The sequence below is a fragment of the Pseudophryne corroboree genome, chromosome 2 (assembly GCF_028390025.1).
Source record: "Pseudophryne corroboree isolate aPseCor3 chromosome 2, aPseCor3.hap2, whole genome shotgun sequence".
Taxonomy (NCBI): domain Eukaryota; kingdom Metazoa; phylum Chordata; class Amphibia; order Anura; family Myobatrachidae; genus Pseudophryne; species Pseudophryne corroboree.
This window is the reverse complement of record NC_086445.1, coordinates 794,525,373-794,552,975: the sequence shown is the minus strand read 5'-3', so window position 1 is coordinate 794,552,975 and position 27,603 is coordinate 794,525,373. Positions and strand designations below refer to the sequence as shown.

General features: G+C 45.0%; 1 protein-coding gene across 2 annotated transcripts in view; it reads left to right on the top strand.

Moving 5' to 3' along the window:
• Positions 1–27,603, top strand: part of BCOR (BCL6 corepressor) — a 189,360-nt gene that overhangs the window by 9,167 nt on the left and 152,590 nt on the right. The window contains exon 2 of one of the 2 annotated variants that reach the window (XM_063955580.1): positions 12,234–12,283. The exons of the other annotated variant lie outside the window; for it this stretch is intronic. The gene's annotated coding sequence lies outside the window, so the exon portion shown is untranslated. The remainder of the gene's footprint in view (positions 1–12,233; positions 12,284–27,603) is intronic. 2 annotated transcript variants of the gene reach the window in all.

The following is a 27,603-nucleotide window of genomic DNA, read 5'->3' as shown; positions in this document are numbered from 1 at the left end:
GTGGGATCCGGCATTGGAGATGTGAAAGGGGTAGCATTGACAAACTTATTACTTGGACTGTTAGGGTGCCTTGAGGACAAAGGACCCCATTTAACAATGGTACTTATTACCAGTGGCGGCTGCAGCACCAACTACCTTGTGCAGGGGGGGAGCCGCTAAGCCCAAATAAATATACATGTGTAGATGTATGTAATATACGTGCTGGCATGTGTCTGGATTGGCAGTGGCACTGTATACCACACCATGTAGAAACCGGGACTCGCTATTAGTCTTCCCTATCCTAAGCCCGCCCCCAGACTCTCATTGGCTAATTTCACAGGAGTCTTGGGGGTGGACTTAGGAGAGGGAAGCCTAATGCTGAGTCCTGGGTTCTGCACGGTAGCTGTGGTATACAGGGCCACTGCCTATCTGGACACACGCCAACACATATTACATACATCTACACATGTATGTTTATATGGGCTTAGCGGTCTCCCCCCTTACCCCCTGCACAAGGTAGTCGGCGCTGCTTCTTACCAGCGACATATTTAATATTGCAGTGCTAATAATGAATATGCTGTTGATATTTAATATTACTTACCTCTCTGGCCAGTGTCATCCCACCCTTCCCCTTTAATGGCCTCCTCCGCTCTGTTGCCTGCAGCCTACTGCTGCCAGTGATGGGCCCCTGAGTCATGCGCATGACACTTTCAACCTGTGGGGACCCAGCAATGCCTGGGAGTCTTCGTTGAAGCCGCAAAGGTTATTGCTGGATCCCCATTACTGGCACTGGTGACTGCATGGCTACCACCATCCATAAATGGCGTAAACTGTACTGTGACAGGCAGTGCTAAGCGAACAACATGCCTAATCCCGCCTGGCGGGATGCCAACTGTCAATATCCCGACAGCGATATCCCGTCTGGTAGAATGCCAGCGCAGGACGAGTGGTGCAGGTCTTGCAGGCAAGCTGCGCTCTCCGCGCTACGGGCTCGCCACAGGTTCTGTTCCTGCTCTATGGGTGTCGTAAACACCCACGAGTGGAAATAGCCCCTGTGCGCCAGTATTCCAGCTGGCGGCAAAGCCGAGTGTCTGATTCTGGCATCGGTATCCTGAGTGTCAGGATCCCAACAGCCGGCAAATTGAACGGATCCCCGCTATGCTTACCACTGTAAAATACTGAAAGGAGGGCATAAACCCTTCAGTGAGTGCTGAAGTGTTATGTCTCATTGTTAATTGGGACTCCAAGTTTGGGAAACCCTTGGTGGGATATTTACTGATACGCAGTAAAATAAATTCTCACCTGTGCATGAATAAAAAAATCCACAAAATGTGACTTGTTTGGTTGTACTTGAGGACCTGGCTTTTACCACTCAGCATGTTTGGCGTGCAGGGGGGGATGGGGCCTGATTCTCCTCTTATCAGTCTTCTGATGATAAGCAAATAACCAACCACCTATCTATCAGAGTGACAGAAGGGACTGTGGTACAACTAGTTCATCATTTATCTTTGTGGACATGATACCTTGTTATCTTCAAAGTCACTTAGCGAAGTGGATAATAATTCTAGGCTGGGCTCTCATTGTTCTACAAATCTATGAATGGTGGCATGTGATTAGCTCCTGCATACTGCGCTCACATACATGTCTGGATTTACACAGAATAGAAGTGTAACATATTGGGAAAGTTCCTTCCTGCTGTTATTCTAATGTCTGTGTGATCGCCTATGTCTGTCTTCGGGGACTGCTGTGTACGGATTGCAGCCACAGACTCAGGATGTGTTTACAGTGTGTTATAAAAGAAACTGCTACTGGTTTCATGGAAAGAGGGAGGGTAGAGCTAGGTAGTAGATTGGTTTAGTTAAACCTCTAGACAATTGTTATTTGCACTTATATGTTAAGGGGGTACACACCATACTTGCCTACCCTCCCGCATTCAGCGGGAGGCTCCCGTTTTTTAATTGAGCCTCCCGCTGCCCTGCAAATCTTCCGGATCCTCACGGTTTTCATATGCACTACGTGGTACAGCAGACTGCGCATGCGCCTGTCCAAGAGTGCTGGGGGCGGAGCCTGACAGCATGCAGCCTTCTGTAGTCACGGTGGGAGGCGGGACTGTGCGCTTTGATTGATTGAAGTAGCGGTGCGCAAAGGAGAGGATGGGAGCCGGGCTCTAGCGTATGAGTGACAGCGCTGCCGGGTATGTTAGGGGGGGGCGTGGCTTGCTGTAGCTGTGTGTGGCAGCCGAAGTGAGAGAGAGACAGGCGGAAGAAAGGGAGCAGCGGAGGGCAGAATGGCAGAGCGGTTCCCGGCTGCTAGAGAGAATAAAGAAGGGAGGCCTTCCCAGTAAGTGATAACAGCAGTTTCAGACAGCCCCTGGGACTCATGAGGGTGCTAATGGGGGAGTGGCTTCCCCTGGTAACGTGGTGCTACAGATATGTTGAATATGGTGACCTATGTGCAATGGGTGCAGGTGAGGTGCCATGTGTTTCCTGGGCTGTATTACACCACTGTCCCCTGGTGTCCTGTGTGTTATTCATCATGGGTCACCCATGCCACAGCTGGGGAAGTGCCTGGTCCCGGCAGGGCAGGCTGGGCTGGTAAGTGAGCAGCTCTGGGAGTACTTCTGTGTTATAATGGTTTAGTTTTCATCTATCCATCATACTGGCCTAACCTCCTGAATGCTGGGATGCGCCCCTCACCCCCCCTAATCACAGCGGCGGCGGGCAGCCTATATGGAAGGAGAGGGGCAGCTGCAGCAGCGCCTCCACCAATCACATTGCGCTGCTGCGGCTCCAGTCCCCCTCCCTCCTCCTCCTTCTCCCCTGCCCGGGATCATCATCTGCCTGCACCGAGGAGCTTGTACGTATAATCTATTCTTTCTTTCTTTATCTGTAAAAAGGGGGACGCTGTCTGCCGTAATGTGTAAAAAGGGGGACGCTGTCTGCCGTAATGTGTAAAAAAAGGGCACTCTGCCGTAATGTGTAAAAAGAGGATGCTGTCTGCCGTAATGTGTAAAAAGGGGGACGCTGTCTGCCGTAATGTGTAAAAAGAGGACGCTGTCTGCCGTAATGTGTAAAAAGGGGGACGCTGTCTGTCGTTATGTGTAAAAAGGGGGACGCTGTCTGTCGTTATGTGTAAAAAGGGGGACCCTGTCTGCCGTAATATGTAAAGGGGACGCTGTCTGCCGTAATGTGTAAAAAAGGGGACACTGTCTGCCGTAATGTGTAAAAAAGGGGACGCTGTCTGCCGCAATGTGTAAAAGGTGCTCTACCTGGTGTAGTGGTGCTACTGTGCGGCGTAATTTGAATAATGGAGACTACTGTGCAGCGTAATATGAATTGGTATTATTTTGTGGCCACACCCCCTTCCCCATGAAGCCACGCCCCCTATGTTTTTTGCACGCGCCTACGGCGTACACTGCCCCTATATATATGGGGCGCCAATGCCGTTTCTTGCACACAACACTAAAATGTCTAGTTACGGCACTGTTGCTAGGTATCCATTTCTTTGGCCGTAAGCAGGTCCCCCTCACCAGATCCTCTCCAGGGGTAAGGGGGTGGACTTGGATGGGATGAGGTGGGGGAGGGGCCCAAAGCATTTTGTTGCACCTGGGCCCACCGCTTGCTAGTTCCGCCACTGGATACGCCCATGGGTGGAGATAGACACGCCCCTTTAGGCGGAACATGACGCGCACCCTCAATGACGCTCCTATAATCTCCCTGAAACTACTTTTCAAAAGTAGGCAAGTAAGTATGTTACACAGATACATCCGTTCTTAAAATTTAAGCAATCTGACTAGATTGCTTATAGGCCCTACACACTGGGCGATTTGACTGCAAGATATGAACGATCTCGTTCATTAATGAACGAGATCCCGTTCATATCCTGCAGTGTGGAGGCACCAGCGATGAACAATGCACAGCCCCGCGCTCGTTCCTCGCAGGTGCCCCGTCGGCTGTGCATGCAGGCCAATATGGACGTTCTCGTACATATTTGCCTGCAGTTCTATGGAGCCATGTGACGAAGGGAGTGAAGTAACTTCACTCCCCCCATCACTGCCCCCCGCCGCCGGGTCGCCCGTCGGCCGTATCCGCCGTCAGGCTGCTCGGCGGCGGATCTTTTAATGTGTAGGGCCCATTAGATTTTAAGCATGGATCTTTCGTATGTATGCCCCCAGCTATAGTGTGCATCGCTGTCGCCGGCACTAGATTTGTCTGCATGGGTGAAATGGTCCGCTGGGTGAAATGAGTGGCCCCTCGTGTCCCCCACCTCGCTCAGCACACATTGTGCTGAGCGGTCTGTGACAGATCGCTCGACACACATCTCTGTAGTGTGTACTGGCCTTAAGACAAGTGTTCACAGGGGCCCTGACAGTGAATGTTTTCCAAATCTCCTCTGCTAGCTGAAATATTTTAAGAGATTCACAGGTGGTGCCAATTATTTATCTCGTAATAATGAGGAGATCTTTAAAAGGGAGGCAGTAAATTAACCTATCGCTCGAGAACCCGGCGGTCAGGATTCCAACGTTGGAATAACGGTGGTCGGAGTCCCGACTGACGGCTAGTTCCCCCACTTGGGTGGTGGTCCATGCCACTACTCAAGGGGGAATAGAACCCTGTGGCGACCGAAGCGAGCCTGCCAGGGGACACGCTGAGCTTGTCACCGGGATCCTGGCATCTGTCTCCTGACCGTTGGGATCTCATACTGATCCCCTTTAAAATATTCACTTTTTGGGTCCGTAAAGGCAAATCTTTGGAATAGCTAGGATAGATAATTATATTTACAGTCTCCCTATAAACATACTTTGGGGCCAGTTCAGTTGGGCCACAGAGGGTGAGCTGTCATTGCAACAGCGTATAAACGCCAGAAATAGCAGAACTTGTCCCCTCGTGGCCCAATCTCACCCCCGACCTGCTGATTTTGTATGTTACCTTATAGGGTTGCGAAACAAAATTCTGCAAATCCAGTGGTACCGTGTGACATCCAGCTGCACTTACTCCTGGGTGGAGGGGGAAGGGACAACTAATTGAATAGACCACTATGGTTTCTATAATGCAAATACCCACAGCATTATATATCAGTTTTGTTGCATACGATACGTTCTTTGTGCTTCAGTCACTGGCAGGGAAATGATTAATCGAGGTTTAATCAGATTGTAATGGTTCACTGGCTTGTAATTGCTGTTCTTACAGCTGGAGGAATCCCTCCCCCCGTCAGACTGCGCCCCTCAGTACATAAAGCTATTGCGCTGCTTTCTCTATGTTTACACACACTTCTGCCACACGTGTGTCTCAAGGACAACCGTGTCTTTCTCTCACACCCTTCCTGCTCCCCTGTGTGTGCATTCGGGGGATTATTGGCGGAGATAATACGTGCAGCTGCGGGCCGCTGGCATTTCCACCTTGTTATCAATCGATTAGCACATTCGCTTGATTAACCTCTTCCAATGCACTTCATTAGTTAGTGGGGGTGGTCGTAACCCAGCTCCTCACCTCTTCGCACTGCACCGTGTCTGCTGGGTGCTCCTGGCGGTAACTCTACAGCGCCCTTCGGCTGCGCACACTTTCTCTTTCCTAAACCAGAATATATAAAAACGTTGTTATACAGAACCCCCTGGAAATAACCGATTCTGAGCCAGAGGGAAGTTTCCAACCTTCCGATCGCTAATACCGGACGTACACAGGCGTGTATATATATAAATTGATGCGGTTACGCTGTAAATACTAGTATGAGCGCTCCAGCTTGCACACGGACTATGTTTATCTTTCCATGTGAATGCCTGTCACGTCCTCCCATCTCTGTCTGCGCTCCTCTCCTCTAACCACGGCACAAAATCCCGGGCTCACTCATACCACCCTCGGGGTAATGAGGTGCTGTGGGTGTTAATAGGGTTACTCTCCAGACTTAAAGGGTTGATAAAAGGCTGAACCCCTTCTCTCCAGCGGGAAGCCCCTCTTAGATGGGGTGCCAGGAAAGGGGACATGTGCGAGCTGCATGTTGAGTCGCTGTCACAAATAGGTGACAGAGAGTTAATTAGGAAGTATTCTCTGGATCAATGACTTGCACAGCCCATTAGCTATTCTGCTGCCTAATTGCAGGATTGCACTGCTATCTCCACACCGTATCCCTGCAATCAGCGATCTCTCAGCAGCTGGGGATTAGAGAGCAGCAGCTAGCAGAGCAGGTCTTGTGAGATTACTCCGTGCTTAACCCCTAGGTGGCCAAACTGGCATTTCAGTCACTCTGAAAGATCGTATTCGCGTGGGCGACACGCAGACAGCGGGCACAATGTCAGGATAAAAGGCAAAATAAATATTCTAGTGCTAATCCTACCTGGAGCATGGGAGCCAGACTTCTACACCCTAGTCACATCCATAGTCACCTTCAGCGCTGCATGAACATGTGCCTGGGGGGTTACATAGGTAACTATGTAGAATACAGTCACATTTCTAATATTGCTTAGATACAAGCGGAGACATTTGCTTTTTATGTATTATCCTTCGTAATCTAGATTTTGCTTTTTCCAGGTTGCAGTTGTATATGTGGCCCAGCTAACCAGATATCTGCAATCTATAACTTTCCTCTTTGTGAGGTTAATTCAGACTGGCCAGCGTTTACAAGTACACGATGTGCTCGTTGGGGTGTTTTGCGAGCAGATTACGCTTTCACAGCTCCCCAGTGGCAGAGGTCGCTGCAGGGAGCTGATCCGGTCCGGCATTCCGGAATTTAGTCCGGTCCGGTTTTCACCTAATCCCGCAGATTACTGCTCTGGCTGACTCTCCAATAAATCCGCAGCTGGCATAACGCGGGATAGACGGCGTGTAATGGCAGGAGGCGGCCGAGCAATGGAGGGCATTCTGCACATAGTTACTTTTATTAGTTACTTGTGCAAGGCCTGCGCGTGTACCGTGATATAATGTAATATCGCCAGCATCTGTGCAGTGTAACGGCTCTTGCAGGGTTACTTTGTATCGGCCGTGTAATAAATGGATATATTCCCCATGTGGTGCACTTTGGCTGTACGCTGTCTGTGCTTCTTACGGTAATTGCAGCCCGGGGATTTGTGGAGTGGTCCGTGCTGGTGGCTGGGGCTGCATCCTGCGAGCGCAGAGATGCTCAGAGCCGGAGACTGCGATGGGCCGTGTTGCAGTGCTGATACATTCACCCCCTCCCTGCCCCCTTAGCTAATTATAAGAGGTCCACGGAAAGGTTTGGGAATAAAGGAGAATAACCAGGCCCTGAAGTGGGTCCTCCAGTCTTGTGCTGTGTGTTTGCTGTACACACACACACACACACACACACACACCGATAACACACAGAGGCCTGGCACCCATCACACAAACCATCTCGCATTCCTCTTATGTTTGTTTTCATAACATCATCTTGTGTTTGCATTCTCCCCGTCTCCTTTGTACTTGGCTTGAGAATATGTATATGTGTATGGGGGGTGGAGGGGTGTAGTTATGGTATATTTTACAGATCAGCCTGTCTGCTTTATTTAAATTGCATTTCGCTCCGATATTAAGCAATCAATATAACTTTCTCTCTGATAGAATAAATGGCTCTCACATTTTATCCAAGAGGCAGACGAGCTTTGTAAATGGGTATTTACGAGCTGCAATAAGAACCCAAATGAGAAATGTGTAATACATGTCTGAACATGCACCGTAGCGCCGGATAAGCTGTGCTGTTATTTACCTCTTCAGTGCAGCATTGCCGGGTTACAGAGCCCGTGTCGCCCCTGTGTGTGTGCAGCACTGCCGGGGTTACAGAGCCCGTGTCGCCCCTGTGTGTGTGCAGCACTGCCGGGGTTACAGAGCCCGTGTCGCCCCTGTGTATGTGCTCATACCCTTTTATTGTTCATATAATACATATTTCATTTACGCACATTCTTGTCCTAGGACTGACCCTCTTTTCCCCCCGATATTTGCAATGACAGACTAATCATTATGCTCGCTGATAATGTGTGCGGGCCGTAGGATCTCTCTCCCTGCGCATAGACGGTGACATGAGTACTTCCATGCTGCTAATGGACAGATGATTGGCAGCACCTGAGGAAGGAGGATAGCTGTGCCGTACTGTCTCCGCAGCGCACTTTCCTGTAGGGGACATCCATCCCGATGTGACCAATAAGCAGCAGAGTTTTGGCCCTTATATCCTAATGATCAGTCCCCATCTATTCTATGCTGTAGTACGCAGTACCATTGAAACCAGCAGACTGCATAGCAAATCAACATAAAATACACGAGGTCTTAATTGGAATGTACACAGCAGGAATGTGGCTCTGCATTACTCGCGGAACTACAAGTGCCATCAAGCCCTAACAGCCCATAGGTTGTATGGAAAGCTGCAGGCTGTATACATTTGTCGTATAATATTAAACGTTGCATTTACTGTCTTGCGCACATTTTGCAGCCTGGGTACTGCAGTTACAGCCGCACGCATTTATCAACCCAAAATCCCAGACGCACACCTCGTTCACACACCTCTTCCTCTACGGCTTCACACCCTTGTCCGGCCTCTGCACCTTGTAACGTTTCCTATGTGAGAGCTATCACACCCTGTAATCGTCTGTGACTTGTGCACCCCCCTCCCCATGCTATAGCGCTGGTAGAGGCGGGAGTAGGCAGATGATTGAAATTCCCGATGAAGCCTCAGCCAGCAGACGTCTCTAATGGAGAGGTTTTTTTTCCTTCCCTAAGCAGCAGGACGGCTCTGCGAGAGCAGAACATTGCTAACCATTGCCGGGAAGCCGGAGGAAAGTAGCAGGGCACTTCCTAAACCCCATTTCACAATAAACCAGAGGGGTCATATGGGGCCGCATGCAATTATGTGTGTGTATAATAAAAACAATATTATTAATCTCCATATACAGCCTTAATTCCTGCCACACAAACATGCAGCAAGCCCTGGCTTTCTCCTTAGACCAGACTAAAGGCAATTTAGGAGCTCACCATCTGTTGAAGGACTAACATGTAGTGGCAAACTACAGGTGATAAGGCATGCTGATACTTGTAGTTAATTTGGAAGTGACGAGACACAAGTTGTCCTTCTCTGGCACTACATATACAACCCAATGTTATTTATACAAAACTTGTATGGCAAGCACAGCCCTAAAACCAGGCATGCACATCTCAGCAGTCCGTCACTATTGTACATTGGAATTGGACTACTCTATTACCTTGTTGCAACATTATAATCTGTTCATTTAACTTATTGGTTACATATTAAAGTATACTGGGGGTAATTCAGACCTGATTGCTAGGCTGCGTTTTCGCACAGCCTGCGATCAGGTCTAAACTGCGCATGCGTTTGCACTACAATGCTCAGGTGTGTCGCATGGGTACAATGTGGAACGCCGCTCAGCGATGGCTTTGTGCGAAGAATGCATTCACACGGTGATAGCAAGGAGATTGACAGGAAGAAGGCGTTTGTGGGTGGCAACTGACCGTTTTCAGGGAGTGGTTGGAAAAACGCAGGCGTGTCCAAGCGTTTGCAGGGAGGGTTCCTGACGTCATTTCCGGTCCCAGACAGGCTGAAGTGATCACAGCGGCTGAGTAATTCCTGGGCTGCGCAGAGACTGCACAAGATTTGTTTGTACAGCTCTGCTACACGAGTTCGCACACTTGCACAGCTAAAATACACTCCCCCAGTAAGCTGTGACTATCTGATCGCAGCAGTGCAAAAATCGCCTGCTAGCGATCAGGTCTGAATTAGGCCCACTGTACATTTACTTTACATGTCTTGTGACTCAAGGACTGGTTGCTGTGAGGACCATGGGGTTCATTCCGAGTTGATCGCACGTAGCAACTTTTTGCTGCTCGTGCGATCAACTAGCCGCTGCCTATAGGGTAGTGTTTTTTAGCATAGCAAGGCTGCGATCGCTTGTGCAGCCCTGCTATGCTAAAAAAGTTTTGTGTAAAACGAGACTAGCCCTGCAGTTACTTACCCTGTGCGATGGATCCAGCGATGAAGGTCTCGGAATTGACGTCAGACATCCGCCCTCCAAACACCTGGACACGCCTGCGTTCGCTGCTCCACTCCCAGAAAACGTTCTGTTGACACCCTGGAATGCCTTCCACCTGTCACTCTTCTTGCGATCGCGGTAGCGATCGCTTTCTTCGGTATTCTTGTCGTTGCCCAGCGACGACAGTCGCCGGGCAACAATGCGTGTGCGCATTGCGGCTAGCGCACATGCACAGAACCGACCCATTTGCACCGCTGCGACAAACAGCAGCGTGTGAATGGGTCAGAATGACCCCCCATGTTCAGTTTTTTATGTTTTGACAAACCAAGGAAATAATAGTTAATTGTTTCCTTTCCAGCTCAACTAAGTTTAGTTCTACATGTCTAATTATGGATATAAAGTACTTTTATATAGTTTCTTTCCTCCAATTTCAGACACGTGAGAGATACTAAGGAACTTTTTTAATTTGTATTAGTTTGCTGGGACTTTTAAATCTAAGGGGGGGGGGGATTTGCCAAAACTCAGAGAGAGAGATACAATTGTGAGAGTTAAAATAATAGCCAATCAGCTTCTAGCTTATATTTTACAGGCTGTTTGGAAAATAACAGGAGCTGATTGGTACTTTATCTCTCACAATTGTATCTCTCTCCAAGATTTGATAAATATCCCCTCAAACATTATTCTTATCTGCCACCCATATGACTATGCTACTCTAGCTGCAGTTGAAGGTGTATTGTTCCTGAATTGAGTATGTGCAATTGTTCTGTTGATTGCATATACACTTCAGATTCTAAGCAAGTTTTTAGCCTAGCACATCTGTTTTTTTTTTTCTTTTCTTTTATTGGGGGGGGGGGGTAAGGTTCACAAAAATAAGATTGGCTTTAAATGAGACATGTCAGAAAGTGCTGTGATGCATTTTATCGATGTTGCTACATAGCTTGATTGTTTGGCACACCCTGCCTATGGTCTGCACTTGGTGCTTGGACTATGCATGTGTTGGTCTCTCCTACCCACATGTTTGTCCCGAGGCACCAGCTCTGCTGTGCAAAAGTAAGCTTAAACTGAATCCTCCGGCTCAAATGTTAGCGTCTGCATTCCACACTTCCTATGTTCAGCAGGCCCAGCTATGTAATTCAATTTACAGTTGCACTATACCTGTTGACAGGTTCTTTGTAAAATACCAGTCACTTGCACACAGTCATGCTGCCATTTTTGTGGCTGAAACATTAAATACAGGTCCATATAATTTCATTTGAAGCTAGTGACATAAATCATGGGCACAGAGAACCTTATGGCTCCATTATATACCCAGTGTTCCCCCACATGGTATCTACATAAGTCAGGTAAATACGATATGAATACTTTTAAGTAATAATGTGGAGTACTAGAATATTGGTCACAACATATCTTTTATAAAAAATGAAAAATGAACAAATTAAGTTGGGTTGTAGAATGCACTTACCATTTAAGTCTGTTCTGTCTTCTATGTATAATCTAAGGGTATATTATGCTAGAGCATTACATATATTGTTTGGTTTAACGAAAAAGCTATAAGTGTTAACAATTTGCTGTTATATACCTATTTCTACCTATCATGTTTGATCAACTGCTCCTTTTTGAAGGTGCTGGGGTGGTTAACTTAAGTGGTACCTTGATGAGATTTGATTGTGCTATCTGGTATCATAAAATATATATATTTTTCTTAAATGGTCCATTATTATATGCCATATTTTTTGTGGTTTTATTTTTTTTTTCTGTTCCATGTTCTAGTAAGTGCTGTTCTCATAGCAGTTTCCTACCCTGGATGAGTGATGGGATTAGTGCATTACGTGGCACAAATAGGCCTCTCTTCTCTGCAGTGCAAAACAGCCTCTTCCTGACAATCAGAGCTGTGCAGAATGATTCCTGAGCAATTATGTGGAGCCTGCACGGAATGATTTGTGTAGTTGCATTAGAAGTCTGCTCGTTTATGTGCAATTTTTATCAGGCCAGAAAAAAAGCCTGGAGAGATCTGCACTCCATAATTATGTCTTAAACGTGTAATTGTGAAGAAAATATTCCAATAAACAAAGCTACGTATACTATATGTGTGTGTGTGTGTGTGTGTGTGTGTGTACGCACAGTTGGTACACCAGTATAATGATTAGGCTAAGATTGTTTTATTTTCAGGATTTCCTCATTTACCAATGTGCAGGTTTAAGAGGTTTCATTTGACATTCTATATACTAATTGTCTTACAAGTATTTATAGGGACACATGTACTAATTTGTCTTCTGTGTGTTATTTCTAGATATTGAATTCTTTGTGCAAGGATTGAAAAATAGGCTTCTTTTCTGTACGGTATGTACACATTTACTAATACATATAGATATTATATAATAATAATAATAATAATAATGATAGGTATAGGTTTTGTTGAATGTCCCTCACATTGTAGATTCTCTAAGTATTGTCTTATTGATTTCAATAAAACAACCCTTTACTATCCAGGCCTTCCTCTTCAGATGTTATATATTGAGATGTCAGTGTGTAGGTTATGTATAATTTCAGAAATGTTGACATTATATTAACCAGACATCTTTGGACAATGTCACATGTAATAAATTTTGACTGCATTTTCAGCCAAGTGGGTTATTGAAGGGCGCTTTATTTTTTATATTGACAGCTAATGATTTTATTTTTTGTAAGGAAGATTGAATTTAGAGTGTAGGCATATAACTTTAGAAGGGAAGGCTATTGTGTGGAACTATAGCACCCAGCATGCTCAGCTACTTAGAGGGCCACATATTGTCTACATGTTGTTTAAAACAATTTAAGCAGAACTTCCTCAGAACATGCTTAATTTGGAATCCAGTTTCTGACAGATGCATGATGTGTGGATTTATGAGGCAACTTTTGAGAAGTAATACAGTTTCCTGACTCAAAAGAAAAAGTACGTTCCAAATTAACAAAAAGTTGTCCTGGCCTGTTGGGGGTCGCTTGTATTAAAAACATATACATGATGGATGCTAAACCCCACAAATGTGGGACTAGTCATTTTCAGATCTGGCAGAATAAAACACCACATCGGGCAGCCAGCACGTACAAATTTGCTTGCTGATATGAAAATTGTCTCTACAGGCCGTTTACAATGCTGCATAAAATACCTGATTTAGTTTTATAGCGTCTGCAAATGCCGTGGCTGCGTACAGTGGGTTCAGGCTAGGGGGTGGCAGGTTGGAGACAGATGGAGCATGTATAGCCTATGAATTAAAGAGGAGAGGATCTCTTCTCAGGGATTAACCCCTTCCTTGCTGCAGTCACTTCAGTGCTAGTGGCAGATGAAGGATTATGTCCCCCCACCATCTACTAAACTAATGAGTTTTGGAGCCTTGTGATTAGACATGCAAGGGAGTCCGCTAGGAAAAGATCCTGACAGCATGAAATATAATTTGTGATCTAGAAGACAGTTTCCAGGATAATCTCATTACGCTCCACAGACTCCCGGTGTTATTCTGTAGAAGGCGGACAATGATCAATTTACATTGACCTAGGGCCGGCAGAGCTTTTAGATGGTAATTGCCACATTGATTTGCATTGCAAAAGGGAGGGGTTTAAAATTAAAGGCGGAAGCCAAACAAAATGAAATGTATCGGTTTGGTGTGAAATCTGGAATAAGTGCGCTTTGCACCGCATTATTGTATACCGGTTCTTGTATCACCGCATCCCCGAAATGCACGTGGGTTTGTCCTGCAAGTTCAGCTTCCTTTTTATGAGTATAAGACTACTGGCTGTATATGGTTTTATACATTATATGTATATATATATATATATATATATATATATATAGTGTGTGTATACTACTTTGAAACAACAGATATATAAAATAAGATGATAAATTGAATGTTTGCACTATTTACACAGCTATGTGTGATTAATCTTGTATGTGGTAACTATGTAACAGTCCGCATTGCATTATGGGGGTCATTCCGAGTTGTTCGCTCGTTATTTTTTTCTCGCAACGGAGCGATTAGTCGCTAATGCGCATGCGCAATGTCCGCAGTGCGACTGCGCCAAGTAAATTTGCTATGCAGTTAGGTTTTTTACTCACGGCATTACGAGGTTTTTTCTTTGTTCTGGTGATCGTAATGTGATTGACAGGAAGTGGGTGTTTCTGGGCGGAAATTGGCCGTTTTATGGGTGTGTGCGAAAAAACGCTACCGTTTCTGGGGAAAACGCGGGAGTGGCTGGAGAAACGGAGGAGTGTCTGGGCGAACGCTGGGTGTGTTTGTGTCGTCAAACCAGGAACGACAAGCACTGAACTGATCGCAGATGCCGAGTAAGTGTGGAGCTACTCAGAAACTGCTAAGAGGTGTCTATTCGCTATTTTGCTAATCTTTCGTTCGCAATTTTGATAAGCTAAGATTCACTCCTAGTAGGCGGCGGCTTAGCGTGTGCAAAGCTGCTAATAGCAGCTTGCGAGCGAACAACTCGGAATGACCCCCTATGTACCAGACAAACTATACATTACTATAGACAATCTATGCCCAGCAGAGCTGTCTGTGTGGTGCTCTACAGGAAAGTGTGTATTTCCCAGTATTGTGGTTGGTAATGTCCGGTCCTCCTGCCTGCTATGCGCTGCTATTGGGCTTCGTTGTCCAGTTTGGCTTTATCAATGACTGTTGTGTGCCCGTACCCAGGAGTGGGTGAGCAGTACCTCCAGCTCTCTTGGGAGCATGTACTGTAGCTTTTACGTAGAAGTCGATGTGTCTGGCTGAGGCTGCCCAAGTGACAACTAAAGCAGCTTAGCAGGGACGACATTCATGCATTCTGCTCATATGGGGGCATGTCCCGGGTACACAGCGCTGATGCTGCCAGCGAGCCGGGCTCCCCGCACTGCCAGCCGCGAACTAATCTCTCTAACCTTGTATTAGCCAGCTGGGCGCTAGTCTCCAGTGGAGCAAGCAAGGGGTTAATGAGTATTTGCTGTGGGGGTTACAGTCTTTTGTTGCTACCCGCTGACACACTGCCTAGTGTGATGTGTTCCGTTATTGGTGCGCTTCCAGTATGGGCTATGCTAATGAAATAGCTCCTACAAGAATCGGGATGCATACTTGCCCCGTATCTGACTGCAGAGGCCGCACATCTAGATCATTGCCGTCATTCGTAGTGTAGCAGCTCTGTCTCCACAGCGTCAGATCCTCATATCAGAATAAACAGCATAACATCGGGATTACACTTCGTAGACTCAGATCTGTTACAAATGGCACAGTCTTGTCATCGTTCTCATATATTAAAAATCATCTACAGATCATCTGCATCATCTTTAGCTCTTGCCGTCTACAGATAATGATGCGCAATATAACTGCAACGCAAGTTACTTGCGTCAAATGCGCAAATCCGTGACAGTACTTCCAAGTCCTCAGATCAATGCAAATAAAAGTTAATACATAAAAGACCAGGTGGAGCGAGTGAAATGTTCTGTCCCTGTTGTCCTCCCCCCACCCCCCAAGAGAATGCCGGTCTGGGTAAGGCTGCGGAGTGAGGTAGGCCAGGCACTAAGCTGGTGAGATCAGGTTCCCTGCTGAGCACCCGCAGGAGAAGTCAGCATTTGATTGAAGTTACACTTGGTTGTGAGCTCCCAGGGGACGCCCGCCTGGAAACACTAGAGCTCCCTCTAGCCCTCCCTCCTTCTCCTGTCTCTCTCTTTCCGTCTCTCTCGCCCCCTAAAAGCCTTTGTGCAGTACGAGGCACGGATCGCTGAGCCCTCACAAGAATGTGTTGCTGTCTCTGCTGACAGTGTTTTGTTAGCTTTCCCTAGGCAAGTAGAATTATAGCTCCCGCTCTCAACAACACAAAATAACTCTTAAGCTGACAAGTAGGGGAAAGTGCAGCACACACATGCAGCCAAAATCTAGACATGGAAGACTCATTTCCTCTACCTCTTCCTAACCCGGGACGTCTGTGATCTCCCTATGGACCACGGGTATAATGCTAGAAGCATTGGGTATTACTGAAACCATACACTGCTCGGATTAGCCATGTCACTGCTGGGAAATTCCAAATGGAGCCACTCCGATAAGAGAAACTTTGCTTTCTGCACTGGCCATTAACTATAGGGTCACTTCTTTGTTCAGCTGCCTAGAGTGCTGGTTCCAATGAGTCACACTCATATGATAATATGGAAAAAAGGTAGTGCAAACGGAGGCATCTCTTTTTTTTTTTTCGTGCACAGGTGATCGCATAATGAATATGAGACTTTACGCAGACTGTACAGTATATCCTCATAGGGGTGGTCTTGGTATAGCTTATTTTCCTGTTGGTGAACTGTTTGCTGTCCCAAGTTAGATTGATACAACACCTTTGTCTCCCATGCACAGCGACACCATCTTTCGCATTTTGGTATAACTTCTTATCGTCATAACCCCATCACTAGCTGTATTCTTGTTTCTTTAGATGTTGGTTGCTTATAGAAACATTACAGCACATGGATGAAACACAGGCAGGCCTTTCCTTTGCTGTATGCTGTTGACATTATAACATAACACTGATCTAAGGGCTGGCATAGTCATTATTGGTATCCCATGCACAAGGCAAAGGGGATAATTCAGACTGGATCACAGCAGCAAATTTATTAGCAGTTGGGCAAAACCACGTGCACTGCAGGGGGGGGGGGGTGCAGATATAACATTTGCAGAGATAATTAGATTTGGGTGGGTTCTATTGTTTCTGTGCAGGGTAAATACTGGCTGCTTTATTTTTACACTGCAATTTAGATTTCAGTATGAACACGCCCCACCCAAATCTAACTATCTCTGCACATGTTATATCTGCCCCACCTGCAGTGCACATGGGGGGTCATTCCGAGTTGTTCGCTCGCAAGCGGATTTTAGCAGATTTGCTCATGCTAAGCCGCCGCCTACTGGGAGTGAATCTTAGCATCTTAAAATTGCGAACGAAGTATTCGCAATATTGCGATTACACACCTCATAGCAGTTTCTGAGTAGCTCCAGACTTACTCGGCATCTGCGATCATTTCAGTGCTTGTCGTTCCTGGTTTGACGTCACAAACACACCCAGCGTTCGCCCAGACACTCCCCCGTTTCTCCGGCCACTCCTGCGTTTTTTCCGGAAACGGTAGCGTTTTTTCCCACACGCCCATAAAACGGCCTGTTTCCGCCCAGTAACACCCATTTCCTGTCAATCACATTACGATCGCCAGAACGATGAAAATGCCGTGAGTAAAATTCCTAAGTGCATAGCAAATTTACTTGGCGCAGTCGCAGTGCGGACATTGCGCATGCGCATTAAGCGGAAAATCGCTGCGATGCGAAGATTTTTACCGAGCGAACAACTCGGAATGACCCCCATGGTTTTGCCCAACTGCTAACAAATTTGCTGCTGCGATCAACTCTGATTTAGGCCCATACATAGTCTATGTTTATATATATTTTTTTCTTTGTATTCCGTGGAAGTGTCAGTATGGTACATAAGGTTCTGCACAGACATTAAGGAAATCTTTGGCCTCATATAATGAACAATTGGACCTGTAGAAATTGTTATCCAAAAACCGTTTTATTGTCCCTTTTCAAATTAAAAGCAAGATCTCTGAATACAAAGCAGGAATCTGAATAGAAGTCTCTAATATATTATTACTCTATTTATTAAATCATATATCTTTATGAGCTGTATTCAGTCCACTGGGGGAATGTAACTGAGGTTTTGATTTTGCATCTGGATTTAAAATGTTGTGGTTTTTGTTTTTGTTTTTCCATAATAGTCAAAACTAACCTGGTTCCTAAGATTGCCATGTGTCTGCAAAAACAGGCACCACAAGGCAGAATGGCATCAGTTAGGAAAGAACTGTTTTTATATTGTGCTTCAACATACTTCTAGTTCATGAATGTTATGCCTGGTAGTTTAGACCTAGAAATGGCCATTAGATAAAACAGTGGCAAACTATGTTACGCTGTGTCAGACGTAAATTAATGGTTTGTTAGAATAAGCACAGTTTTAATATTTCGATGTTTCTTTACATAATAAATGATACATTTTTGGCACATCTTTGCTTCCGAAAAAGCAAATAGGTGTTTGGCAAAAAGCCACTAAAAACATGAATCACTTGTAAAACTTAAATTGATGCATTGCAAAATATTTGGAATGTGCTCTTGAGACTAAAAATTGGGCATATTGTTGAGTACATGCAGGGTTTGCACTTAAAAATGTCAGTAACTGGTTTCCCCCTTGAACTGTGCTCTTTCTGGCAAAGGCTGTCACTGTTGCTGACCTCCTTCTCTTTATGTTAAATATGTGCGCTGCTAGCAGTGCAGAGTTCTGTTACCCCTCTCCCCAGTGTGAAGCATCTCTCCAGCATTGTGCGCACACATAAGTGTTTCTTACACGCGTAACTCCTCCCGGTCTCCACTGCCAATTTCTGCCAAAGTAATTGCAGAATAGAATGTTCCACTAATCTTCTTTGCTGGTGAGGATCGGAGGTTTACCCTCAGGAAAGTTCACAAATGTGCAGAACTGTAAGTGCTCTTTGGATGTTATCCACCTACTTTTATGTTAGTGCTACTTTTCAGACAGCAAAAACATGGATATGAGGAGAAAATACATCTGCAGGAGTGTAAAAGTTTTTAGGGATGGGGCATCATGGTATATATTGCTCAGTATGTTCTCAGTGTCTTGTTTATCACATTTAGTTTGGTGAGAAGGAATCATGTAAAAGAAGGGGGCAATGTAATTATCAGCAATGCACTGCTGCATATAATTACATGAGAGTAACAGTGCTTATTTTACTGTGAACCCCTATGGGGGAAGAAAGTGCAATGAACGATTTTGTCATCGTGTGTGTCACCGTTAAGAGCTTCTCAAATATAAGATTGAGGGGCCCATTTATCATAGTATATTTGCAGCTAGATTGTTTTCAGGAGTTAGCCGCAAATATTAAGTAACAGCTGAATGTGAGAAGGAGGGACCGCAGCAGGTATCTATTGAGCCCACAGCCGCATCCTCCATAGTTCTCTTTGGAGGATGCGATGTTGCCAGATTTACCAATACTCGGAATGCTATTGCTCCCCGCAGCTACCGCCATCTGAAGATGGTGGTAGCCCATTGTAGCCTATGGGCTACACATCACACTTGTAGTCAGCAGAGGAACACTCCCTAGAAGTGGCCTCTGTGCAGCACGGTCTGAGCTGACCGCACATATGCAGATCCCCCGGAAGCCTCATAGCACACCACAAGGACTAACTCCTTTCGGACCACCTGTCCCTGCGGGTGTTGGATCATAAATCTAGCCGATAGTATTGCATATTGCAATGCTATCCTGAGTGGTAAGATCCCGCCCAGATCGCATTCAATATGCAATCCATGATAAATGGGCCCCATAAACACCAGTTGCACTTAATAAATAATCCATAGGGAATTGGAGCGGGGAAAGAGCCGCTTGCATCCTATTGAGAACTGAAGACCTGTTTGAGACCTTTGCCAGCTCAGGTCTCAAACTGTCAAGTGGTCAAAGTACACTGATCAATGTTTGACCACAACAGCTGCACGGAATACACTAAACAGCCACTCGTAATTGCTCTATGTGAGTTTGTTTTTCTGGGACTTTGTAAAAATAGTATGGGAGTTGCACTTTAGCTGTGTTAGTGTATTTCTTGCATATCCAGATCCACATCTGCAGGGACAGAAGTTCTGAGTCTGAAAATTCTTGTTGGATCTGCAGTTCTCTACATATACTAGGCCAATCACAGGTAATTTGTGCTACGTTTGTACACCCCATTTAACAGCAGGTAATTTAGTGGCAGTGCAAATCATTCTATCAATGCGTGACCTTTGTGTGAATATTTTCAGAATCTTTCTTTCCTTCATGTTCATCTGCCAGAGGACTGAAGGAGGGAAAAAAAAAAAAACCAGTGGAAAAACACAAGGTTCTGGCAGTGCGAGTGTTAACATCTGCCTATGCAAATCAATCCACTTGCTTCAAATCCCATTGTAATTAAAATGAAGGCGAAGGGCAAGGACTGAACACTTTGCTAAGTCTAGAAGCCCCAGAGCTCAGGCTGGATGGGATAAAAACGCAGAGAAATGCTGATAAGACCAGATCCAGCCTTGTCACTGCTATAATGGGAGCGCTTGCTGCATCTCAATCACTTCCTATGTATCATGTCTTCTGCCACCTCACCCTGTGACACAGTGATGGTGACATCCAGACAGTGTCACCACGATCCTCTCCAGAGATGTGATGGATGGCCTCACACTCCTTATTCATGCAGAATGGGAGGGGGAGCATTAGAGCCGCAATGCTAAAAGAAACTATACTCTGTAATGCTGCTGCTTGGAGGTCCATTATAGAGGGATGATTTAGTATTTTTCTGCTTGGTTTATAATAAGATAAACCATGAAGGAACGTAACAGCGTTTGTTTGTGTTAGGTCACCATTTAAAATCTGCACATTTTGAAATAAACATTCCTCAAAGCCATACATGAATCTAAATGAGTGATGTTTATTAGCTCCAAAACTCCATCATATGCTACTCACACCTCCCACTTACTCCGAAATGAGCACACATTCTCCCATACTCCCCAACATGCGACCACATGCTCCTCTTATGCTCACCAGACATTTCACAGCTCCACCAAATGCATTTTCCACATCCTGCACTTTTACTTTATTACAGATGGAGGTAGCGTGCACGGTGCAGAGCACACTACAGTCCCTCCCCCTGTGGTTTTCTGCATGACCTACTTGTGTTATATGGCGGCGGTCACATGATGGGAAAGTTGTCTGTTTCCGGTTTGTCTTAAGATGGGTACACACTGGGATGTTATCTGACGGATTTGTCGTTTCTGTGCGAATTGGAGCGAAAAGTCTGGCGTATCACTCATTGCGCATGCCCACGGTCACTAGTGATGTTGCCTTGTAGGCCCTGCTGTACGGCCTACTGAGTGATAATGCTAGCGACTGCGGCATGTGTAATGAAGGAAGGAGTGATATGTCGCTCTGACCTTCATTACATAGCTCAATGTGTACTCATGATCTGATATGTCAGCCTGCTGGGCCGACATATCGGCTGAGTACACATCGTCCCAGTGTGTACCGAGCTTTAAGGGCCCCATACACTAGAACGATATGTCTGAGGCTGAAGTCGGAGGCGGTTTCCCTTGAACTCTCCTGGGAGCTTCCCGGGAGTGGTTCCATACGATTCCATACGATTTGGTAGATTTTGCATGCGATATATATCGTATGCGTTCCCAGCCATGCCTGCGGAAACCGACATATCACGAGTGCAGCACTAACGTTCTAGGGGAGCCGATCCGACCATCATGGGAATTCGGATCGGAAACACCTCCAAAATGCCCAATTTCACCCGATATATCGACCAGAATGCCCAAAATTGTCTGAAATCAGGCACTATCGTTCTAGTGTATGGTGCCCTTTAGTCTCTGTTTTTATTACAAAATAAAGAATAAGTCAAATTGGGATTCACCTGTTGTCTACTTTTCTAAACTAATTGCTTTGTAGGATGTGTATTCCAGTGTGCTTTTTTCATATGGTTTATTAGCTGAACACACTTGCCCTGGAGGATTATAAAATTAAATGAATTGTCTGGGTGGGGCTTATTGCAGTAAAAGGTGGATATAATAAACCGTCTTAAAATCAACCTATTCCTCACCTGTCCAGATTATACCAATTGAATCCACCAGGGCACGAGTTGCCAGTTTGCTCTATGATCCAGTCCTCAGTAGTTGTTTACATAGAGATGAGTTGGCAGATCACACTGTGGTCCAGTGTGCCGAATTTGTTTGAAAATCTTCTAATTATAATTTGATGTGTGTGTGTATGTCCCCAGGCTGCTAATTGTTGCAGAGTGCTCAGATTGTTTAACCTGCTCTTTACTTGTAAAGGTGTCTGGATTATGTGATAAGATAACTTGAATTTTTTAAGGTTTAAAAATACACAGGCATTGAGAAATTATGCCTTATAAAAGCATACAGTAGATAACTCGTATATATCTATATATCGGCTGTTCTATCGCGGGTCTGTCGGCCAGTGTGTACGAACGATATGCCTGTGAATGCCATAGTTCAGACATATCACGTCTGCCATGCAGCACATCCGATGACCAATATATCTACCAATATATTGGTGCATCGCTGTGTGTGTACGAGCGGTCAGCCGATCGTCCGTACATATGCTGCACCAGGTGGCAGTGATTGACAGCTGAACTGGCCAGGCGCATGTAAACGCCCGCCCAGTTTGTGACGTCCGTCCCGATGGATTTGAGCATACACAGTGCCCACACACTGCCCGGTCCGTCCATAGATATATCTGCAGATCAATTGATCTGCAGATATATCTACTAGAGTGTACCCAGCATCGGTATCCTTCCGGCATAGAGAGAACCATGAATTTAGGCCTCATAGCCAATTTTATGCATTAGACTAGTGTTTAAAAATACCTACAACTAAATCTGAGATAATTTCCAATAACTATATATAATTTTTTTTTTTTTGTAAAGCAGATTAAATGCCAGTGAGTATTAGGTCCTAATGATGCTTGTGAATGCGAATGAGAAGCAAATGCTTGTCGGAAAGTGTGTGTACAGGTTATTTTATTACATTATATTTTCCAACGATCAGCATAATAGCATGTATACCAGATATTTAAATGTTTTGTTGTTGAAATATTACAACTACATATTTACTATACTACAGCTGCCCAGGGAAGCTACAATCCTGTGCTGTGAGAACCGAGTTGCAAGATCACTGCCCAGTATGTGGATGGTCAGAATTTGACATATTACTGACCTTAACAAAATACAGTTTTATACTAAATGGCAACATATTTTTCTTAAAATTCTATAACAAATATACAAAATTGCTGGCTTCTACATTGCTTGCCTACAATAATGCAGAGCTGCAATCAAACCATTCAATTGTTGCTCCATTCGAGTGCACATGTAGCTGGGGGATGCATTCCAGCTCGCAGCCTCCTGAGGTGCGAGCCGAAATGTGTGCTTGGGAGCAAAATCATCAAATGGGAGTTTGGGCGCCCCAAACAGTTGTCTAGAAGGGTTTAGCTGCGCAAAGCGTACTAATGGGCACACACAATTTAATTGCTCCAGTGGGCACCCATTATATTTGTGCTTCCACGGAACAACCTCATAGAGTCCGGGATAAGTGCTCAGAGCTATGGCTTTACGCAATCATGGCAGTGAGGGTACAAGGCCCTACTTACCGTGGATTTCTGTTCACACTTCAGAAAGGTGTGAACAAAAAATCCCTGGTAAACGGTTAATTGAATATGGCCATAACTAAAGGCATGTCTGCGGTTTTGTGGGCTCTCTAGATGTGAGCCAAGTCAGAGATCCATCTGTTTTCACACAGATCTGTTGCACTAAGTTTAGTGATGCTGATGACTGCTGTTTCCACAATAGAGTCGGCCAACTCTGGAGATGGGCAGAGTGCCGCATTTACTTCTGAGGCCAACTTGCGCGCGACTCTGGATCAGTGTACTATACAAGTGTTAAAGTGTTAAGTGCAGCAAACTTGTTTGGATATTTTGTTGTAAACGCTATGTTCATTTTGATAGACCTTTTTATAATAAAGTATAACACTTTTCTATGCAAAAGTAAAAGTTCACATCATGAATGTAGAAGACATGTAGGGTAATTTAGACTTGAATTACCTACGTAAGCTAGAAATAAACAGACTGGTGTTTTCTTTCCTCTGACCAGCTATCCAGCAGATAAACGGTTAAGGCACTCCTGACAAGTGTCACCTCAGCCCACCCGTTCTGCGTGTTGTTGCTCCGAGGGGAAAGGTATTTTCTTAAATCCACAGAATTGAGCCTGGAATGGCTGTTTAATTAAAATCCATTTAAGGACTGATTAGCCGTGTAATTTGCCCTAATACTGATGATTATGGAAATGTTCAACCTGAAACAGATTCATAAAAAGCTGCCATTCTAGACTGCAGGACAAGAGGGACTATCAAGTGTAGGGATGTGATGTCTGTAATCTTCCCCATACATTGTGCTGTATTACAGTGAGGGACTGTTGTGCAGGGGCCACTGCTTTGTTGTATATGTGGCAGAGGGAGATGGCCGCGCTGAAAATAGATCATTGTTTAATAACAACCCAGGAGGCCACTCGCTTGTAACCTTCCCCGTCACCATTACACCTAGGGCTTTATATTAACAATACAAAGCTGTAGAGTATTACAGTAGTGAGGACGTTTTATATGCACCTAGAATGGCATCCTTGTGCTTCTGTATATACTTTTCTGTTGAAAATAATATATTATAAGATTGTTATTCATTTTTAGAGAGTGATCACGACAGGCGAGTAGGACTGATTAACCCTTTCTATGTTGTCAATAGTCAGAATAATCCCATAGTCATGAGACTGTAAGATGGAAATGAGAGGCAGTAAGAGGAAGTAATATGGTGGCTTTGGCTGGTAAGGATTTTGTTGCAGCGCAGGGGAGCATTAGCTTCTATTTTTAGCTAAAGATTTTTTATTTATTTTCTTTAAGCAGGCAAACTGTCAGGAACAGCAAAAAAACCTGACATTGGCACATAAGTAATGTGGTTTATTAAGGAGAAGTTGGCACAGCCTGGATGCTGTGGCAGGTGGGCAAAAGGGGATCCTTGTAAGGGAGGTCGCCAGCTGCAACTCAAGCACCAGGAACAGACACAAGGCTGGTGCTGTTGCTGAGCTCTCGCTGTGAATTGTTAGCCTGGATTTAACTATGCGGTAAGGAGAGAATGTGAAGGCTGTTTACAGCTAGTGCAAATAATGTGACAGCTGTTAGATTGCGGGCAGCCCTCACCACTCTCCTGCGCTTACACAAAGCTCTGATTATGGGAGACACACAAGCAGGACTTACAAGAGCCTGGCAAAAGATAGATGGTGCTGGGATTGTGGAACTACACAGACACAACAAGACTGAATCAAAAGACTATTTTATCCAACACTCCCCTCAGTGGCAATAAATATGCTGGAGCATGACCGCAGGTTTCACATTTGAGACGGCAAGCAGGTGTCATGGACATCGTGTACACGGCCGTCTACATTATTACCTCCTCTCACACTGCGCTGTACTGGCTGAACTATTATTGGGTTTTAAAGCTCATCCAGGTAACTTTGGTTTGTAAAGTCAACAGTACCTGTAATTTAGAACCCAGGGCTTGGAGTAGGATAAAGCTGCAGATTATGTACTTTGTACTTTGATCCTCATGAGTTTTGAATGATTTCCCGCCAAAAATAGATAAAGAATGTCCATATACATTTGCAGGTAGCCAAAAAACTGAATGAATGAGCCCCAAAATACTGTCCCTAACAGAAACAAATGCACAGGATTGATCAGATGTTTACTGAGGCTTCAAATCTATCTGGACGTTGACTGCATCAGATAGTGTATGCGGTCGTCATCCAACCAAGCTCTTAGGTGTTGAGCATCTGAGTAATGATCTGAGAGCCAAACACCAGTATTTACCAGCTTTTTTTTTTTGGAGGGTGAGTGGGGGGGGAGGGGGGGGGTGGGATTGTAGCTATGAAATTATATTTAAGCTTGGTACACACTATACAATGTGTGTACCCTGCAACATCGGCAGCGATGGGAGCCAGCATGGGCAAGTGCATACACATTTGCCGATGCCAACAGCGGCGGTGTGATAGCGGTGGTCATGCTGCATTCGACGGCATAGCCCTCGCTAGGGATGTCTAGCGTTGGCTTTGCATGAGAATGATGATGTGCGGGAGTGCACACTTTCAGGTCCACTTCTTCCAAACTACACCCATGCTGCCTTCACTTTTGTTGCAAGACAATTCCTTTGTACATTTTTGGTCACCAGGGCATAGTATGCATCATTTCTATGATCAAAACCCTGAAAAACACTTCCCTGCCTCTCAATTACATCTCACACAAACTTGTGTTGGGAAACCTAATGATTAAAATGGGGTCCTTGGCCATCAAAACATCATGTACTACTGATGTAGTCAGAGATTTGTGGAACGGCTACATAAGTACCGGGTGGCACCCTGTTCTAGAAATGGCGAACAGAGGAAACTGTATGAAGCAGGCCATGGCAGCAAATTCTCACTATTTGGTAAAGAAATTTACTGTGAAGTTGCATAGACTCAGTAGTACCCAATGGGGCAAACACTCCTGTATAATCTGTCTGTGTAATCTCATTTTCTAAATGAATTTGTACACATAATGTATGTGGCTTTGAATGACCGACCAGGCACAGGGTGCATAGGAATCTCTGCTGCCATTTCAGCCCTGGCATATTTTTACATATGTCTCTAATTTAAGAATTGATCTGATCGCTATTACAGCACTAGCCAGATGCCTCTTTGAGAATATTTGGCAGCCTCCAAGCAAGGTGGCAGCTGTTTCTAGCATATCCTGGAGGAAAGGACGCAGACCATGAAAGCTATACGCTAAACTTCCTGCATTACGAGAATGTAAAAAGTTCCTCTTTCATGCTTTCAGGTGTCCCTTGCAAACGTTTCCCAATTCATAAATGCAGAGTTACGTTACCAACTGTTTCTGCGCTCCTTCGCTGCATCTTGCAAACCACACAGGCTTATATTGTAGATGGAAAACAGCCATGTATCACTTTTAGCATATGTAAAACCAGTGGGTCAGTAACCTGCACTTGAGACAGAAATGCTAACAAGCAACATATACATTACGTTTATCGATATGTAGTTACTTCTGTATTTATAGTTTTACATACTTGTTTAAAGTCAGACATTTTCGGCTCAAGTATACTGTAAGTATTGGAGTATTAATACATGTTTGAATTATCTAGAGGTAACAAAAATTAATTCAAACCTCAAAGTATCCCTCTTATTCTGCGGCTCTGTGAACCTGTGCAATTTTTGGTGCACTCTGAGCAACTGGATACCATTCTCGAATTCCCATAGTTATGATTACATTTTATCAAAGATGAAAATATATTCTCTGTTTTTATTAAAGTTTGCAAAGAAACTGAGACAATACAAAACTTTTACATAGCAGATATCCATCACATGCGGTCTAGAATCATTAGCAACTCTTAGTACACAGTTACCGGGGTTAAACCACCGGAGAGGTTCTAGGGCCACGGCACATCCAGAAATTAACATATACATTTTGTAAACATAGACGCTTCGCGTTGGTAATACATCTTAAAATTGGTGCCTTGCGCCGATTTGCCCTTCAGTGCCACAGCAGCCATTTTAGCCAGATGGTCGTGGTCTCTGGCCACACTCCTCAACCCCCCTCCCTCCCATCCTTGCAGGCCACCAGTGGGCCATGTACAAATGATTTGGCTCCTGATCCCACAGTCTTTTGGGGCTAAAGGGAGCTACCTAGGGGCTCTTACTCCGGTCTAGACAGTTCAGCCATATAGCAGTGGGTCTTTCCTTGTTGGGAAATGTCGAAGGCTCTGCCACAACAGTCTGTCAGTTTCCTACAAAGTAGGTTGCAGTCCACTGTGGGCCCGTTCAGAGGCGCATTAGTTCATACCACAATGTCCTGTTCATGTATTTGTGCCATTAGCACTGGAGCTGGTACCAGAGCCTCTTTCAATGACTGGAATGCCAACTCACAAGAGGGTGTTAAGTACACTGATATGAGAAGATCCTTCCTAGTCAAATCTGTAAGGGGTGTCACTA